At 36.3% G+C, this 21,399-nt stretch overlaps 1 protein-coding gene across 2 annotated transcripts in view; it reads right to left on the minus strand.

Moving 5' to 3' along the window:
* LOC118182672 (uncharacterized) overlaps positions 1 to 21,399 on the minus strand; it is a 64,619-nt gene that overhangs the window by 28,834 nt on the left and 14,386 nt on the right. The gene's annotated exons all lie outside the window — the stretch shown is intronic.

A 21,399-nucleotide genomic window follows, 5' to 3' on the forward strand; every position in this document is an offset into this window, starting at 1 on the left:
GACATGCGTCAGCTGCCCGAGTAGTTCTTTTTTTCCCTTGAATGAGGGATTGCACAAAATGTTCCGCGGCATTTTCGCCTCTGTATACACTCACCGGTTTCAAAACGGTGCTGATAGGTTCAATCAGTACATAGGTATATACACACGGCTGGTGTTGCGCAATTTTGTTGGTAAAGGAAATGTTTCCACATTGTTACACACTGTCCATAGGCACAACTATGGATTCAAAGTCCGCATATATGATGAAGGGCACGCGATGCTGAAACTCAATGTTTGTGAAAGGAAAGTATATTGTTCCCTTCTTCCTGCATTTTCACATGCTGAATAGAATGCTCGGCGCAGTACTGGAGGTGCTCTTTCAAATTATCTTCCTTCTGAAAGCGGTGAAGGCAACGATAGCAGATATGATGAGCGTGAGCATGTTTACTCACATTTCCTAGGAGACGCGAAATGTTCCGAATCTCCTTCACTGATCAGCAGCAGATTGATGCAGTCTTCATTCGTTCCATTAGATACGTGCAGAGAAAACACTTCTTCATCCTCGTAGCCGAATACGTTGATTCGCAAATTGTTTAATTTTTCTAAATACGCAATTTTATGCAGAGGAACAGGGCAGGTGACGTTCCCCAATTGGATGCTCGATTCGTGAGGCTTTAAGAAAGGCGGTGTGTTTGATTTTCCCTGGAAATATTCAGTTTGCGAGCAATACCACACAAAACATTTATCGTCCTCACAATTTTGAATATTTAAAATAGCCTTTTTATCAGCCAGTTTCTTGGGTAAAGGGATGTAACTGCTACCCGGGAAGACATAACCGGGAAATTTATTAATTTTTTCCAACACCTACCCTGATTCGTTTTTTAAAAATTCTTCCAAATTATTTTTTGTTTTTTCAAAAGTCTCTTCGACTTAAGGTTCGACATCATGCGTATTGAGCAGGCGCGCACATTTGTTTCAAAAGTAGGGGCTAGCGTATTCTTTCTCCCCATCCCCATTATCACAACTCATCAAAACACTGATGACCCCATACCATTTTAGACTGCGATGGGCCCTTAAATTCTGTTGCAATTTTTCATTTAAAAGGGGTTTCAGATACCCCAGAAATACATCTAAATCTTGATTGTGTTCTGTGTTGGGGAAGGCAGTCTCGGTCGAGAAAATGTCTTGAACGCGGGTAGTTTTACCCCCTTCGAAGCTTGAGATGAGGAATTCGTATTACGGCGCTTTTCATGCGTTCGAGTAACACAGTCTCCACTCGAATATGATGTAACAGATCACTATTTCTAGTGAATGTTTGAGAACACTCTGAGCAGAAAAAAGATCTCAAATGAGACAATTCGTGACGTCTAAATTGTTAAGACGGTTAAAACTCAACTGACAGGTACTGCATTTAAAAGCAACTTCATGCGTTTTCCTATGAGTGTTTAAGTCACTCTTATTTGAAAATACCTGTGAGCACTCTTCACAAGTAAAAGATTTTGAATGAGATAATTCGTGATGCTTTAATTATCAGCTCGCGTAAATTTCATGGAACAGGTTGCACAATTGAAAGAAGCACTTTCATGGGTTTTCTTATGCCGATTCAAATCACTGCCGCGACTGAATGACTTTCCACACATATCACAAAGGAAGGATTTTCCCCCTGAATGGATCTTTAGGTGTTGTGTCAAGTTCCCTTTTACCGTGAACGCTTTACCACAAGTGGGGCACACTTGAGAAAGAAACAAAGAGAGGGTTAAGCTATTGTATGCTTTCAAAACTCGCCTAATAGCTTTTAACTGGATATAGTACAAAGGTCAACTGTGAATTCTCCTAAGCCTTAAGCTAAACGCTAAACCCTAGAAGGCTTATCGCGGCTTTTATCGTTAACATTTACAATCATACCTTACCGGTACCTTTCTTAAACACATATAAATTACATAAAATTATGTTATGGGAAAAACATAACTTTACAAACTGTCTACAAAAGTATAAAAATAACAACCCTCCGAACACATAACTAAATATCAGTAACGAAATAAGTTACTTTTACAGTTTAATCCTTTGACATTTAACACACATTCAATAATATTTAAAATATAAATTTAACCCATTAAGCGTTAACTTAGTTCAGTTTCTAAAATTTACATTCTCTATTTAACATAAAGAATTCATCTTATAAGTTTAAACTTTCCAAACAAATACTAAAAGTTCAAACACTCAGAACATATACCGTTACTAAAAATTCACTATGTATTTGATATGAAACATTTAGTATTACTAGCAAAATACAGAAAAACTTTATGTGTAATATTTAATTTTATATTTGTAGTATTTAATTTAAGAAATTTTCCCTCACATAAAAAGGTCTTAAAGGGGTGATCCATCCTAAACTTGCTACCTTCTTTGAAAACCCGCAATCCGCCGGCTAGCTTGTTGCGCATTGCGCCTGCGAGTTTGAAATCATGTTGCTGAACCGGCTGTTTCCTACTACTACTATGAGAAAGAGGTCAATTCACATATCAAAAGGTCACAGAACTGCAGATAGTATATTATCCTGATGAACAGTACACGTATGGTTATAATAACAACTGCAAACGCGAGATATAGTGCAGGTTCTGTAATAATTATGATTATAATATACTGTAATAATAAATTACATGAGCTATTGTGTTCTTTCTTTCAGTTAAAACGTTTGATGTGGATACTAGAAAACTTCCTTGTACGGCCTATTAAAAATTATAAACAATTAATGGATTATTAATGCTGGAAAATTAATACACTGTCAAATCTATTTAATATTGAGTAAAAAGCTATCTCGCTAAACTGGCCAGATATCGCCAAGCTGGCGATGGTATTGGCGACATTTTGGTTCGGTCATTGTATACCTGTAATGGGTATTGGACTGAATAACTGTAATTAATCCTATAACTATATCCGGCTCTCATATACCTTCCAGTAATTTCGAGAAGTGGAAGGTTCTAGAAATTTCTCGGCAGCCGGGGAAAACTATATAAGACCGGAGAGAGCATCAGTCTCTCAATGAGTTATTTAGCTTAGCGCGAGTTCAGTGTATTGAGATATTTCCATGTTAGCTTCGCTCTTCAGATGCGCTTTGCATTGCGTTGTGCTTAACGTTCTTAGCAATTTGAAGTGTAATTGATTGTACTCTGTGATACTCTCAATAGCTATACGAGTACATTTATGGAGAGGTCCAGAACTGTGAAGCGTTTCTTTCGTAAAATAAATTTTACCAAGCTATCATCGGTTCTGTGTGCATTCATTCCATTACGACACTGTAAGCACGCAAAATTATAATAGAGTTTTTTCAAAATAAATAAAAAATAAAAGTGCATGTAAGAAGTTTGACAAAACTTCACAAGTTCTGTAAATTTTGATGGAATTTTTATACCAATTTCTGCATGAATATTTTTATCACGAAATAAAATTTTGTATGGATTGTCTACTTATCTGAAGAAATTAGATTTTATTTGCAAATAAAAGAATTTGTTTAAATTTTAATTGTAGTACTAATGCACTTACTTTTAGAATTTCAGATAGACGCTTTAAAAAAAAAAAAACTTAGCGAAAAAAAATTATCATGACTTAAAATTAGTCTTTCTCTTAAGCGAATTTTCAATTGTTCGGGATGATCAAAATCGTAAAAAACAACCTTATATTTAGCGTAGATATAATAATCTACGCATTATATCTACGCTAAATATAAGGTTGTTTTTTACGATTTTGATTGTCACATTAGCGTGTTTCTCTTCTAGTCTTGTTCGGGATGGTTAGAGTCCCAGTTACCTTCATCGTACTTTCAATACGCTACTTAAATATGTTCCTTTCTTATACTCTAAAAATTGATTTACAGTAGACAGATAATAGGGGGACCGGAAAGTAATGTCGTTTCTGCGCATGTCGACAACAACATGCTAAGGGCAGAAGTGGAAGCAAATCCATGTCAAACACTCTTAACCAACCTTGGTCGACCATCCAAGAACATTTAAAGCAGAATGGAAAAATAAGTAAAGCAGGTGTTTGAATCCCCCATAATCTGTCCGAAAAGAACAAAGCCAACCTATCCATCATATGCAACGTATTGCTTCAACGGCACCATACAGAACCGTTTTTCGATCGTTTGATTAGTGGAGACAAAAAATAAGTCCTATATGATAACCCAAAACTCAAAAGGCAGTTTTAATAGGGGTTAAAAAGGGTTTACATTCCGAAAAGGCGCTTCTGGATGTTTGATGGAGTATTCGCGGAATTGTTCATTTTGCATTGCTGAAACCTGGAAAAAACTGTTATGTAGACCTTTATTGTGAACAATTGGATCTAGTGAACTAATCTTTAATCGAAAAATATCTGGCGATTGTCAACGGAAATGGCGTCATTCTGCAACCCGATAATGCAAGACGAACACTGGAAAAATATAATGAATTGGGGTGGGAGGTACTGCCTCACCCACCATCGCACCCTCGGATTTCCATTTATTCCGATCCCTACAATATTTTCTTAGTGACAAAAAATTTGAAAATTTGGATGATGTCCAAAATGTCCTCTCGAGATATTTTACTCAAAAACCAATTGATTTTTATCGGTCTGGGATTGAAATCGGCATACTAGATGGCAAAAGGTTGCTGATAACGAGGGTGATTATATTATTGATTAAAAATAAAAACTCGTTACAAATTTATTCGTTTGAATTTAATGTAAGAAAGGGACATTACTTTCCGATCCCCCCTATTATATCATCTAGATAAGTGGTTCTTGACCTTTTCTGCTCTATGCGCCCCTTTCACTACAGCTAGATGTCATCCCCCTTCCATTCCCAAACTCAAAAATATTTATTCACCGCTCCCCTTTCACGTCAAAATAAGAAGTGAAAAAAAAAAAAAAAAAAAATTTTTTTTTGAGGGGGAAGCTTTCATTTTTGAAATCAATAATGTAACCCATAGCTTTCCAACCTTTTTTGGATTACATCCGATTTTTCAAACAGTGATTTGATAGCATCCCTTTAAGCTGAAGTATAACGACGATGCATATTGAAATGCAAAAACAAATTATTAAAATTACTTTATTAAAAGATACTAACATATTGCTCTTCATTTGATCAACAAATATTGTATATAGTAAGAAAAAAGTATAACATTATTAGTGAGAGGGCTGAGCTTGGTTTAATAACACTAATTTTTCGATATTTGCAGTTATATTTGTCATAGGAATCTTAAATCGCCGATTCCCACTATTGATACTATTGTTGCGAATTTTGTACATAGGTGGATGATTTTAGTGCAATCATTTATTAAATTGTTGCATTTTGCTGCGAAATGTAACATGACAAATCTAAAGAGACGAGCTATGTAATTTGGTGAGACATCGCCAAGCTGATAACGGCTTTGGCGACTCATTTTGTCATAAAATTTGGCGAGAAATCGCCAATATCGCCAAACGATATTGGTATTGTAATTGAATAAATGTAATTTATCACTATACAGCTGCAACCGTAATTCGACTCTTCTATTGCTTTCCAGTAATTTCGAGAAACAGCAAGTACTAGAAATACCTCGACGGCCGGTTGAAAGCTATATAAGGCTGAAGAGAGCATCTGGTCTCTGTTCAATTTACGCAAATTATGAAAGTGAAATTTCACATTAAAAGAATTTATTTATATGACTCAAGTACCTGGCAGTTAAATTTTACACAATTTTGCCTTGAAGATTAATTTAATCTCAATTTCGGAGAGAAATTTTCCCATTAGCTAGTTCACGTCACGTGGCCAAGAAACCGCAAGTTTCATCATTCTGCATATCTAAAAGACTGTGCAAATAGTGTATCATTATAAGGTCACAGCCCCGATCCTCCTAGCCGGCACAAGCCAAAAAATGGGATCAAAAAATGGGACTGGTCAGAAAAAAACAAATATAAGAAAAAACATATAAAGTCCAAAATCTGAGTCTCAGTGCCGAATTCCAATTCTGTCTTTGTTCGCATTTGTAGTCTTTATTAATTTCAAGATTTTAAGACCGCAGTGCTCAATTAACTCACTGATAAGAACTTAGATTTGAACTCTTGACTCTTGATTTACGAACTTAGCTTTGAACTCTTGACTTTGCCAAAATAACAGCGCCGTCTCCGGGTGTAAAGTGCGATTGCACCATAATTCAAAAAATTACCGTGATTCGCCTTAGAGCAATAAGCTAAATCGCCTAGTAAAAACTCACAGTAGTAAACGCTAGTAACAAAGTGATGATCCATGATCCTACTCTCAGTTACTATTGTTAGTTCAGCGTAAACTGATATACAGTGGGTACAAAAAGTATTTGCACACATACATTTTTGTTCACAATTCATAAGAAAATGCATTAAGAAATACAAAAATTGGCATTTAAAAAATAGAATAAGCTTATTCATTTAAATTAATTACAAAAAATACAATAGTATTAATAAAAAACATTTTTTGCAACAATATTAAAATAGCTTATGTCAAAAAAGTATTTGCACACTCAACTCAACTTTAGCAAATTTGCATTTTTATGCTATTATTTGACAGTCATCCCGCAGTAAATAACATACGTAAGACGACTATAAAAGGAGGTGTTGTCGAAACGCTATCAATTGATTGTCGATTTCAAATTGTAATGGCACTTAAGAAATCTGAACTGCCGATTTCGTTGCAAGAAAAAATTGTTTCTCTACGTGAAAATGGCCTAAATTATCGAGAAATAGGTAAAAAAGTAAATGTTTGCTTCTCTACTGTTCGGTATATTATAAAACGTCATAAAGAAAGAGGATCTACATCAAATAACTTGCGTTCTGGACGCCCAAAGAAACTTTCACTGCGAATAAAGCGAAAATTCATAAGAGAAGCATCGAAAAATCCATTTGTTAGTGCAATTACTTTAGCCAATGATGTCGCTTCAACATCTGGAGTTCAAATCTGTGCCCAAAGTGTTCGAAATGTCCCGCACGAGGCACATATTTATGGGAGATCTCCAAGGAAAAAACCTCTCATAACTGAACGAAATAGACTGAAGAGACTTGAATTCGCTAATGAATATATCATTATGCCAATTGATTTTTGGAAAAATGTCATATTCTCCGACGAGAGTAAGTTCAATATCTTTAAATCAGATGGCAGGAAATCAGTTTGGAGAAAACCTTGTACTGCTTTTCATACCAAAAATGTATTACCTACAGTTAAACATGGAGGAGGTTCTGTTATGATTTGGGGGTGCATGGCTAGCAAAGGAGTTGGTAACTTGTGTTTCATTGATGGGAATATGACAGCTCGAACCTATATTGATGTGTTGCGAGATAACTTGCCACTAAGTGCAATAAAATTGGGTATCAGTAATTCGTACTATTTTCAGCAACACAACGATCCCAAGCACACTGCCAGTATAACACAAATGTGGTTGCTTTATAATGTGCCCTGAAAAATTGCCACTCCACCACAATCACCAGACTTAAATCCTTTGGAAAATTTGTGGAATTCTTTGGATTTAAAAATAAGAAAAAGGAAGATTTCAAGCAAATCTGCCCTTAAACAAGCCCTTTTTGAAGAATGGTCGAATACTGACCCTACTGTTACAGAAAATTTAATTAAATCAATGCCAGCAAGATTACAAGCAGTAATAGATGCTAAAGGAATGCATACTAAATATTAGTTATTTGAAATTTGCTTATATATTTTATTTCTTTTGTATTCATACAGGTGTGCAAATACTTTTTTGATATGAGATATTTTAATTTTTTTACAAAAAAGCATTGTTATTTATATTATTGTAATTTTTCTGTTTGTTTTGGATGACTAAACTTATTCTGATTTGGCAATACAATTTTTTTATTTCTCAATGCTTCTTTTTATGAATTGCAAACAAAAATGTTAGGTGTGCAAATACTTTTTTTACCCACTGTATCTCCGGGTTAGCTTTTTCTTTAGATGCGCTTTATACTGCGTTGTACTTAACGTTCTTAGTAGTTTGAAGTGTAACTACTGATTGTATTCTGTGAACACCTGCACGAGTATTTTTGTGGAAAATTCCAGAACTTTGAAGTGTTTCATTCGATAAAATTAAATTTTATTCATCTATCATTGGACCTGTGTGCATTCAATCTGTTACGAATCCGTACGCAAGCATTACTATTAAACAATTGTGCAAACTTTCGTTATGGTTTGGTTTCTACCCTTTCCCTAAACTATGTAATGGAATGTGACTAGAAACAATATCACTTGAAGCTTTGTTCGTTAAAGGAGGGGAGGGGGAGAATTGTTCATCGTAGATGGAATGTCAGGCGTTTCTGTATTTTAAGCATACAGGTTAAGGTATTTGAGAGGTTCGTGGTTCAAGTGCGGGGAGGGCATTGCTCATTTCTCATGTCTTCTGTTTCAAAATAAACCTAACGACTCTACAAGGTTGGGTGAGGACTTAAGCTTCAACCGACTCTTAAAAATACTTGTTGAAACATGCATCCGACGATTTTTAGTATTAATCAAACTTTTTAGTGTATTTTTGCATGTATTGCCAATGGGGACACAGCTACTTGTACTCAAGGCCACTTTAAACCTCTTCAACGCCCACCGATGGGCACTATAGACACGACTGGGAACTACTGATTTAGACGAGGAAGAAAAATAGGTTAAATTTGCAATAATTCAGATGAACATTTGCGAGTCGTCAAATGTCAGCTTATATCTGAGGCTGACGGAATACAATATCAACCGCTTATTAAAATGTGTCGTTACTATGTTCAGATTTCCAAGAACTAAAAAACAAATGCATATTAAATAACGGAAAACTGTGGGTTTATTTGATCTTCACCCCTTATAAAACTCAAACTAGCAAAATGTTGATTTTTCAGAGCTAGAATGTGCTACTAATACCCATCAAGGCTGTCTGTAATTCATCCATTTAATTTATTGAGAACCATGACTTACTTATTCACTCGTAGTACTTCAATAAAACGGGTTTAGCCAAAATTTCGACCAGTCTAGATCTTAGAAAGGGGTGTTGGTTCTACTCTCAGGTGCTGTTTCTGCAATACTTTTTTTTTTTTTTTTTCACAAACTGGGGCTGAGAGAAGTAGAATTTCTTTTTACCTTAAGCCAGCGTTTGAAGTTCGCAAGTTCGCGTGCACTTCCCAGGGGCTCCTCAGCCGCTGCAGAAAAATAAAATAAATAAAAACCGAAAGAAAATAAAGAAAACGTAGAATCAAAATAAGAAAGCTACAAATTACATTCTGAAATTCGCCAGGTTCATTTTTGCGTCTCCTTTAGCAGACGGGCCACCAGCGGTCAAGCAGGTAAAATCGCTGAACACTAGTCGTTCGATCTGGGTTCCATTCCAGGCGAACGGGCTGGCTGTATGTGAGTTTTCGTGGCTTTTCCCATATGTGCCGTGCATATTTGAGCTTTGAGCTAGTTTCCATTCTAATCTTTCCTCCGTAGATCAGCGTCAGGAGACTAGTAGCCTTGAAGCTGAGTAGTGATACGTCGTATGTTCGATTCAGAGCAAAGGCACCATGAATTTTTAAATGAATCGTAAATTTTTTAAAAAATTTTTACTATTCCTCATTTCAGAATTTGCTTTTAACGTTCCTAGTAGTTTGAAACGTAACTACTAATCTGTACAGGAATTTTTGATGAAAGTTCTAGAAATGTAAAGTGCTTCTTTTGGTAAAATAAATTTTATCAGGCTCTCATCGGTTCTGTGTGCATTCAATCCATTTCGAACGCTACGCACGCAACAATATTAATATTGCATAATTTACAACATTTGTTAACCGTGGTAACTCTTGCATTGCAACAGATATAAGAGTAACTAATAAAATCATTTTTATTTACAGTTAATTACTTCATTTATACAAACCACTAGCAATTTTAGAATAAACTGAACGCAGTGGGAAGAATGCACGCGCAAAGGAAAAACTCCACACCAGAACATTTTTTTTTAGAGTAATTATAACTCATTCTTAGAAACGTTTCCGCTTTCTGCGTTTTTCGATTTACATTTAAAAATAAAATACATGCCTTAAATCGATTATGTTTTTGCACGCATTCGACAAAACGATATTCGAATTCCACGGTCGTTCAGGTGGACACAAAATTGGCTACAGTAGCTGGAAGTGTATTTTGGTGCACCCCTAATTTATTCTGTCTCTAAGCAACTGCAATAGCATCGGTCAGTTTTTCGGGCATTGAAAGGAGAGGCTGACCTACTTCAGGCCGATGAATCATACGCAGCTTATTTTAGCGGCCACGCCTTGTGAATTAGGTAGCGTGTTTCCTTAAACAGCAACGTCGATCGAGTAGGACGTGCTTTATGAAGGGTGCCAAATTTAAGCAATCGCTAAAAGTAGAAAGAGAATGATATATACATCTTGATACGTAAATTAATACGAGAACAGTGGATGCAAGCTGTAACCTTGATTTTATAAACCTACATTCGCAGGTGTACAAGCCTCAAGTTAATTCCCTATACAAGCCTCAAGTTAAATTTTACACTAATTTAAGAAAACAGCCTGATCTAATGCTTTTAACGCATAAACTGCACGCTAAGAAAGCACGTGTAACAATCATATGGTGGTAATTTACACTGTGCAAAGAACTGAAAAACCTGGCAAACTAATAATAATAATAAATAAATAAATAAAAACTGATTATTTCAATTGCTCAAGTGAAAAATTTACATAGCTAATGGCCAGGCGGATCTATGAGATCGTATTAGCACAGTCCTCTAAAACACTAATTGGCCCACAAGCGGCCAAGCGGTAAAGGCGCTGGACACTGGTAGTTCTATTTGAGGTTCGTATCCCGGCGGACGGGCTGGCTGAATGGGCGCTTTCGTGGTTTTACCCATATGTAACGTGTATACGAGCCAGTTTCCCTTTCTCCATGAATGCATTCCTCCTCTTAGGCAGATAGCACTCGCATGCTTTGCCATAATCAAATAAACCAAACCAAATTATTAATTAATTTCCAAAAACTAATGCTAATTACTCTGCATGTTGAGATAAGGCCCACTACTCCTATTTCCTAAATCTGTCATTGGGCTTGCGTAAGAAACTTATACATCTCTCACTAGTGACCGAATACAGGAAGTTTGTTCTAAGTCTCATTCTTGGAGACTGGGAAGCCCGCCAGCCGGCAAATATTGGAAGTTCGAGGTGGGCTTCGCTGCATGAGCTTTCATTATTTTCCCCATGAGTAACTTCAATACGAGCCAGTTCTCACTGAAAAGTCCTCCACGAAGCCATCTTTCCCTATAGGCAGATAGCCCTCTACTTGCTATGCCGCAATCAAGTAACCTAGCTGAAGACTGGAAGGCTAATTGTCTGAAGTTTTTCTTACAAACTACTACAGGTTTTCAACAACTCAAAGCTATCCGCAACTTTTCCGATGATTCTGCGTACCTTCCATTAATGAACTAACTCCAACGCCAAGTCGGGGTCCAGTAGTAGTCGAGTGTATAAGAAGACTACACTGGCATTTCGACCCAAGCTCAAATTATAAGAAATTCTCGCTGCCTGCATGAATATTTTCGTCCTTTTGTCGTGTGTTAAGATAAGTGCAAATCAGTTTCCTGAAAAAGTTCTCCTTGAAAGCATCCCTTTTCTTAATCAGGTAGCTCTTGTCAGCTTTGTTGTACTCCATTAAATTAAAAAAGAATGCCTACGAGAAAACCGCTATCGCTAACATTGTGTAAAGAATACCGATTATTTTTTTATCTTTCATCTAAATCAGCATTCTGAACCTTTTGACTAGCGCGTACCATCTAAACAAAAATTGAAAACCTTTAGTACCATTACTACATTTTGCAATGATTATTTTTCAATATTTGAATAGAAGTATTAAAAAAAAATCTGAAAGCTTTCAGATTTTAGATTATACCCAAAGGGGCGTTTTTTAACACTTTGTATGTTACCTTTTATTTATTAAATATCATGTTCTTCGCACATAAACCATGAAATTCAATTGAACAGCAATATCACAAAATATTTAAAACAGCATATCTTTAGAATTTCCGATACACAGTCTCCCAAGCTGGAAATAAAAATGCTTTTTTTTTTCGTACAGTGTTGCCATTGCTCGCTTTGAAATCGTTTAGTTTTTTAATAAAAAATTCGTTGAAGTGTTGCAAAACCTGAAATCGATAATAAATCAAATTAGGGTTTCCACATGCCCATATTCTATGGAAGATTACGTTATTCAAAATTAGGTAGGTACCTTTGTTTTATCACAATGCGAGAAACATACAACATTTATGCAGATTCTTCAATATTTAATTTCTAATATAAGACAGCGCGATAATATTTGGTGGCAACAATTTAGAAAGTTAAACGGACATTTAAGTTTTCAAGGCAAAATGCCAAAACGAAGTTAATAGCTCTTCTGCGCTAACGCCGTTTGGGCTAAAAAGAAAGAGAGAAAATCTGAATGCGTAAATCTGAATGGAATTAAGTTCGTTATACGAGTATCAATACTTTCATCCATTGCAATGCGAAATACCCACTGTGTTTTATTTTTTGAATGTCTCTTTTATGGAATTTGCCATTTCATGAATGAATTCGTCCACTTACTATATCCTTTGATAACGGAATATTATTAAGTTCATTAGCCTCTTTGTTGTTGAATAATGTTAAAACGGTATCTTTAGCTGCTGATAATATAATGTTTTCTCCAATAGTGTGAGCCTGCCCAATCTTAGTAATTCTTAGGTTTATCAGGTAACTAGCTTCCAAAGCTTTTTCACTTGAAATAATAAAACCTTTCATTACTTGTGTACTATTTTTGAGCTTCGATAATTTCCTCTTAAAATATTCTTCAAATTTATCCTTTACATTGGGATGCTCAGATTTAAGATGCCTCTTAAGAAACTATGGTCTCATACTTTGATTGGATAATTGTTCACCGCAAACAACACATTGAGGTTCAGAGCCCATTTCTTCTCCATTCCAAGTAAATACAAATGATAAATAACTTTCATTACTTTAATTTTTGAATTTAATAGTTAAAAATACTTTGCTTTTTTGCGTACCACCTACTTTTTTCTTGCATACCACCGGTTGAGAAAGGCCTGATCTCTGTTTGAAATACGCGAGACTCGACATCTGGAGTAGCAGTTGTGATCATCGAAAAAAATTAAAAAACAACTTTTCATACTATGCGAAATCTGATTAAAATAAAACCAAACATTGTCATAACTGAAAGTTGCCCATTTAACCGACATCAAGTGTCTAATCTATCAGTATTTGTTAAGTATATAAATTGCAAACTAACGTAGCTGCAGAATATTAAAATAATTATTAAATGATTTTGATGTAAAATGTTTTAAATTAATTTTTGTTTCTTCGTTAAATGCATTCGGTTTTGCAATTTTCTTAATATTTTAAATCATTGAAACACGGAAAAAAATGATTTTACATAGATCGCTCAAAGCGATTTTTTACATGGCGCAAATTAAAGTAATGAATTAATGTGCATATAACCGCGTATATAAATTTAATAATGGACCACTTATGTATCTGAAACACAATTTAATGCAAATATTTAAATATTAAACATGGGTTAAGTTTTTCTAAAATGCGCTACGAATCACTAATATGGTTTAAGCGAGTTCAGAGGGAATACATATTAATAAAAATGAAAAATCATTCGAGAAAAACTTAATTTGCATAATTTGAGTTTCATTTGTAGATGATGTCAAATTTTAGTCTTTAATCCCCCCCCCAATATCATTTTCTTTTTCCTTCGAAAATTAGTGATCAACAATTCTTCTAGAGCTACATTTGAAAAAAGTGATCTAAATTATCTCGTGCGCTTTGCCATATTCAAGTAACCTAACCTCACTTTGATTGCAAGCCTACTAGTCCCCCAGGCAGCCATTAGAAAATTCCGTATTTTATGTTTCCATTTCATAGTCATGAATATAGTATTTCCCCCTTATTCTTTCTGGTGATTCTTTTTCGATAGCTGGCTATAAATTTCTATTTTTATTTTTTAGCAAGAGCTTAGGACTCAAGAAATACTTCGGTTTTGTCTTTATTAGGAAAAGAATTTTCTTCATTGTAGACAATATAAAATTTTCAGAATCGTGTGTTATTTCTGGTTATTCAACAGCATCTTAACATCATTACGTCTTGGCGCAAGAAACCTAAACATTCATTCATTAATTGTATTGCAGGAATATCGCGCGAAGTGCGACGTATCCTGCCATCCTAGATATAAAGCCAGCAGACAGGTTGCAGAAATAAGTATGCTATAGGTGCCAAGGATTTCATCAATACGCAAACTGGGTGTAACTATGCACCCACGTGCGCCAGTTGCGAAGAGGGACATTTCTCCTTTGAATTCTCTAATAAAAACTCTGACTTGCCACCACGTTGTGCGAACTGTAAACAATCACACACCTCGAACTTTAGGGGATGCGAAATGTTCCCCAAAAAAGAAACAGGATAAGCCAAAAGTCTATACTAGTAGGGTTAGAGAAAATAAATCATTTGCACAAGCCCTATCTACTGGTTTGTATGCATACACGATCAAGGAAACAAAAGCTGTTTTTCCACACCTGGGGGGGGGCGAGCTTGATAAAGATCTTCGGCTTTCTTTTAACACAGCAAATAGGACAAAATGTACCTACTCATAATGACAAAACTACCACAAATCAAGATCTTAATGGATAGGTACACCACACAAGGAGATCCTATAAAATTAGCATTCTGGAATGCTCATGCCATTCAGAACAAGTTGAACGATTTTTTAAACTTCCTTAACAATCACAATATTGACATTACCCTTGTCACAGAGGCTTTTGCCACGCCATGCGTGCGTATAAATTTGCCTAATTATCGCACATATAGGTGCGATCGTTTGAGTCACCGGGATGGGGGGCGTAATTTATGTGCGCAACTCTCTCTAGTCATGTTTGATTAGCCAGGATAGAAACGACGGACATAAGATGGTCACAGTTTCAGTGCACTTACTGCATTATAGTAATTTGAATTTCATTTCATTTTATAATCCGCCCAGGAAGGGGGGCTACTGACGGAAAGTAGTCTTTCCAAAGTTCTCTCTGACACGAATAAGTATATCCTAACGGGAGATCTTAACGCAAAGCACTCCGAGTGGGGGTGCCGTAAAACTAACCAAAATGGTAAGGTGCTCTAAAGAATTTATAATCAATCACCCGGTTGCCCTGCATGTTACTGAGGAGTATACGTACAGACCCCAGAACCCAAGAAATGCAGACCTTCTTGATATTGCTTACCTAGGCACTACTACAGAGGCCGAAAATGAAATGATCCGCACGACTGACTGGAATAAGTTCTAGAAGTTTCTCAGTCAGAATCCGCCCATCTTCGATACTCTGAACTCGCGGAAAAATATAGATATGCGGTTGATACCCTCACTCATTCAATCAACAATGCCATTGGAAATGCAGCTAGACACGTGAGAAGAAATAATAACACTGGCATTCTGCTACAGGAAAGAGAGATGATTAAGGATCCGAATAGGATGAGGAAAGCGTGGCACCTTACATGGAGCCCTCACGTTATAAAGAGATATGAACAAATTAAATAAATTAATTAAAAAGAAATAAGACAGATGTATGGGAGGAAAAAATTCAGAACCTTAGTCCGAATGATGGCACTCTCTGGACGTTCATGCGAAACTTGAAAAGGCAGCGTACATGCAATAAGCCGATTTATACCGAAAATTCTGTTGCTCTCAATAACAAAGACAAATCGACGGTCCTTGCGGACCATTTAGAAGAGCAGTTCATACCTAACATGACACCCAGGGACATGAATTTTGTCTATGAGGCATGCTACTTTGTTAAGGATTGGCTTAATTTCCACACTGCTAAGAGATACATGGCCACTGCTACTCCCAGTGAGATCAAAGAAATCACAAAGAAGGTTAAAGTCAAAATGGCCCCTGGCATAGACGGTATTATTAATCACGCACTTAGAAATCTGCCCTGCAATGTTGTGACAAAATTCACGAGCATTATCAATGCGTGTCTTAGTCAATGCTATTTTCCCACAAACAAGGAAAATCGCAAAAGTTATTTTATTGCCTAAGCCCGACAAGGATAACACTAAGCCAGATGGGTACATACTCATTAGCATGCTTCCGGGACTAGGAAAGATCTTTGAGAGAATAATCTACAGCAGATTGAAGAACTATATGGAATTACTGCTCCGGAACAATTTGGTTTCCAGAGAAAGCTTTCAACTACGAAGCAGCTGATTCGGCTCGTCGAGTTTTCTGAGGATGCGCTCAAGAAACAAAATGTCGTCTTACTCATGCTAGACGTGGCGAAAGCATTCGACTGCATCTAGCATGACGGGCTTATTTATAAACTTATAAATCTCCCTATGGATATACAGCTGATTCAGCTAATTATGTCTTTCATCACTAATAGGAAATTCACTGTGGCTATTGGAAAGGACTTCACCAGTTTACGCACCATGAATGCAGGCGTCCCATGGGGGTCCATTTTAGGGCCCGTCCTGTATTTATTTTACGTCCATGACTTCCCTAGGGCTCACTTTGACAGAAATCACTTTCGTGGGTGCTATGCGGACGATACGGCATTGGCCGTAAAGTCCGCAAACGCACACCATGCAATCTAGAAGTTACACTGGTGTGCAAAAATTAAGGACGAAGTCGAAAAGTTAGCATATCAGCTGAACGAAGAGGCAGAGCGGACAGAAAGACCAATCAGGAGATTAAGTAAGGTGATGTGCACATGCGGTAGGTAGCACATGCGCAGATATGCAGGTAGACGTAATGGGGGAGTGTCTGAGTAGTATAAAGCATGTTGTCGGTGTAAGATCAGTATTTCTGGCAAAGAGATATTATCGCACGCCATATAGCAGTTAAAATCACACCGAGTTGCTGTCACGAGGAACCACACCTGCAGATGACCGGTATATTGCCTTACAGGCCAGAAGAAACAGGCGGCAGACAGCGCGAGAAATCGCTAGACACACGACACAGGCGACTGGACGACCGATATCGCATTTTACCGTGGCCAGAAGATTGCACGGTGGTGGTCTGTTTGAACGACGCCCTGTACGGTGTGTACCTCTAACGCCTGCCCATCGGAGAAGGCGTTCTCTGTGGTGCCGGGAACACCGGAATTGGAGAGACAATGAATGGGGACGAGTACTCTTTACAGATGAGAGCAGATTCAGTCTGAGCAGCGATTCTCATCGCATACTCATCTGGAGAGAGCGGGGAAGCCGCAATCATCCCTCGAACATTATTGAAAGGGACAGGTATGGAGGTGGCGGTGTTCTCGTTTGGGGAGGCATCATGCTTGGTAGTCGTACAGACCTTCACATCTTCGACGCAGGTTCAGTCAACGGGACTCGTTATTGTAACGAGATTCTTCTTCCATATGTGCGTCTTTTTAGAGGCGCTATGGGTCCGCAGTTCCTTTTCATGGACGACAATGCACCATGTCATCGCACAGTAGCTGCCGAACAGCTCTTAGAGAGTGAGGATATTGAACGTATGGATTGGCCGGCACGATCTCCGGATCTCAATCCCATCGAGCATGTATGGAATTTTCTAGGCAGACGCTTGGCAGCTCGTACCTTACCACCAGTAACGATTCCGGAGCTTCGATTGGCGCTGCAAGACGAATGGGCAGCAATGCCTCAACAACTCATTAACACCCTCATTCTCAGCATGGGCAGACGCTGTGAAACCTGCCTAACTGTCAAGGGAGATCATATTTCCTATTAAAGACCGGATGTTTCTTGCTGGACACCCATCACAGGGATGTTTCGGCCTTCAGTCGCATTGCGCTCCATGCTTCAATATTTCCATGTTTCCATTCAATTCCATGTTTTCAATAAAGCTTCTTTTTATCCCTCTGATTTGTCTTTTAGTAAGTGTTGCTTACATTACTCATGTCCTTACGTATTGGGGATCTTACGGTATTAAATGTGTTGATTTGGAAAGCTTTTGTACAAAGTTATATTGAAAAAAACGTCTCGTCCTTAATTTTTGCACACCAGTGTACAGGAGCGTCTGCCAGAGGTAGAAAAGTGGTGTACAACGTCGAGGATTGCTATTAATGCCAGCAAGTCGCAATTATTAATGATAAGGAGGAAAAATACACAGTTGAATATTAATAGCAAGCTCTTCTTATTCTCTGAAGAGATTCCTAGAGTCAGTAAGGCGAAATATTTAAGAGTAATGCTAAATGAAAGATTAAAATGGGGAGATCATATTACAGAGGTCAGAAGAAAAGTTTTCACTGTTGTAAATAGTCTCACTTCTATATTGGGTAATTTTTCTAACTTAGACCTCAGGAAAAAGAGGCTAGTATATATCACGGCAATTAGGCCATTGATGACTTATGCGTCGCCGGCCTGGTGCACGGCTACCAAGGAGGATATAAAAAGACTTCAAATTATGCAAAACAAAGTCTTAAGGCTTATCATCCATGCTCACTTTTTGTGAGCAATGCTTTACTGTACTGTGACTTAAAACTGGGCACTCTCGAAGAGCACCTGAATAAGATTAACAGGAAATTCTTCACGAAAGCTCTGAACTGTGACCATACGAGTAATTTTGATATCTCTACTTACGAAATATTGAATGAGGACTCCAAACTGCGCCCATTTGCGGCGTACCTTATCAGGGACCCAAACTTTCCCACCTAGTGCCCACTTGTAAATAATGTACACAGTGTGTTTATTAGCATTCTTAATTTTGTATCTTACTCATTTACTGTACTGTGTATTTCTTAATTTCACTAGTTTTATTCACATCTGTTACTCTCGTTTATGATTCCCACTTAGTCACGCCTTTACTGGGCCTGTTACTTGTTCGCTCTTGCGTTGCTGGTCTTCCTATTCTTTATCCGTCTTTGCTTCTCCTTACGGCGGTTACTTATGTGAAGATAGTTCTCTATTATTGCGTCCATCTGGCATAAATTTGATTGAGCCAGATAAACTACTGATCTCAGTGGTATTCTGGCTATAAGTTATCAGTCAGTCAGTCAGAAATAAGTGTGACGTCAAAGTTAGTAGGCCCACGTGATGTTCTCGAGGTTTGGATTCTCAAGGGAAAAGCCATTGCTTTGCGATGTGGCATAGAGTGGAATGTTAGCACGTGCTGTCGAGGAGTAGAAATACTCGGTAAGTTCGTATTTATTGTAATGTAACTTTATATTTTGTTCACTGAAATAATTCAGTATTACTAATATTGAATTAAATTAAGTAGTAATTACCAAGAACACACGTATACCTATTATGTTTATCTTCGTGTTCTACACACTGTACGTGCTTTCATATTAAATTAGTAGATTATCCATTATTATTATCATTAATTTTACTTCCGAATTTACTTAATATATTTTGTTTAGGAGCTACACTGAAGATTTCATTTTATGTGTGCAGTATCTAATGTTACGTATATTCTTTTATAAAAGTTTGTTATTATTTCACATTACCGTTTTAAGAATTTTTAACCTAATCATTTATATAAAGTTTAATTTTTACAATTTTTAAAGATGTAAACGGCTTTTCATTCTAGAAAATGAAAGGCTTATGAGCAAAATTATGCAATTACTGAAGTAGAATGTTTATCCATTATTGATGCTATACATAAATTTTATTATTATTTATTTGGTAATTATTTTACTGTACATACTGATCATGCTGCTTTAATTTTGTTAAAAACATTAAGCATCCTACGGATCAGTAATTTAGAGGGCCTTTAAAATAATCTAGACGTGATTTTGATATAAAATATGAAAAAGATTCTACTAATTTTGAAGCTGATATGTTAACTAGAAATCCTATTTGTCAATATCTGAGTTTGCAAGTTAATTTATTATCATTAGAAGAAATTAAAGAGCATCGAAATTTATATAATGTATGCAATTCTAAGTATAAGAAAATTAATGATGTGTTGACTATTAAAATGAAAGGATCATACAAAATCGTAATAGCAATCTCTCTTCGCACTAAATTACTTGAAAAAGCTCATATTAAGTTTGGTCATATTGGTGTGTCCTCAATGCCAAAATTTATTATTTTGTCAATATTATTGGTCAGGAATTGTCGAAGATAATAGTGTGAAAGTGACAGTTCAGCAACAAGAGGCGGAGCAATCTCGCAGGCGGATTGCGAAGGCGCAGCAGATAAGAAGGAGTGTTTCAAGATTCTTCATTTAGGGATCATGGACCTTATAAGAGATAGACTAACCCAGTGGGCGGGGCGCGCGTCACCGACATGTCCGCAAGAAAGAGTAGGGACGATCTGGTTTACTTTAACACTGAAACCTTTGGCGTTTGTATCACATAACTGTTTTTAATTATTAAACGTAATACGTTGTACAGTGACGAGATTATGAAAGTTACAGTTTTTTCAAATAAGATGTAATATATCTCATTAAAGCAGTTTTTACGGCATTTCGTGCATTTTTTTCCACGAGCAATTCTTTGTACAAACATCTTTAGTTTGGTAAAACGGTAAAAACTCTAAGCACAAAATTTATGAACTTAATTTTGAGTAAAAATAAAGTAAAATTAAATAAGATTGATAGTACATGGTGCTTTGAAATAAATAAGGTAAAATTAAACAAGATTTGATAATTTTTTTTTATTAAATTTAATGAACATTTTCAGGCAGTGATTTTCAAAACTATAACATTACAAAACGATTATTTATTTGATTATATCATCATTAAATTATTAACATTAAAGTGGATTATTTATTTTAGTAATTTATAAAATTCGGAGCATAAAATTTTCTGAGTGTAATGAGGGAAAAAAAAAAAAAAAAAAAGATAAAATCAAATCTAGAAGCATTCAGATTTTATATAACGCCCAAAAGGCTTTTTTTAACGTTTTGTGTGTACCTATATTTATTGAATATCATGTTCTTCGCCCGTTAACCACATACATTTGAAAACAGTATATCTTTAGAATTTCCGCACTGGAGATAAAAAAGGTATTTTCCGTAGTGTTACGATTGCTCGCTTTGAACTCGTTGAGTTTGTTAATCAAAAATTTGTTAAAATTTTACAAAATATGAAATAGATTAAAACAAATTCGACCGTCCAGATGCCCATGTTCGGGTGGAGGATTACATTATTCAAACTTTGATGGCTCTAGATACGGACGTTTTGTCACAGTGCGAGAAACATACATGTATTCATGCAGATTCTTCATTATTTAATTTCTTTAAATATAATACAAGGCGATAATATTTGGTAACAACAATTTGCAGGGAGACACGGACATTTATAGTGAAACAGCGCAAAATGCCGCTTCGAGCTAATAAATTAAATTAACATTAAATAAAAAAAATAACTAAAATGTGGTGAACGATAATTCTTTACTGCCAGAATTTGAAGACTATAATAGCTCCGAATCTCCGTGTGCC

This window comes from Stegodyphus dumicola, chromosome 12, assembly GCF_044657685.1.
Source record: "Stegodyphus dumicola isolate Sdum_Otavi_A_Nest chromosome 12, ASM4465768v1".
Classification (NCBI taxonomy): Eukaryota; Metazoa; Arthropoda; class Arachnida; order Araneae; family Eresidae; genus Stegodyphus; species Stegodyphus dumicola.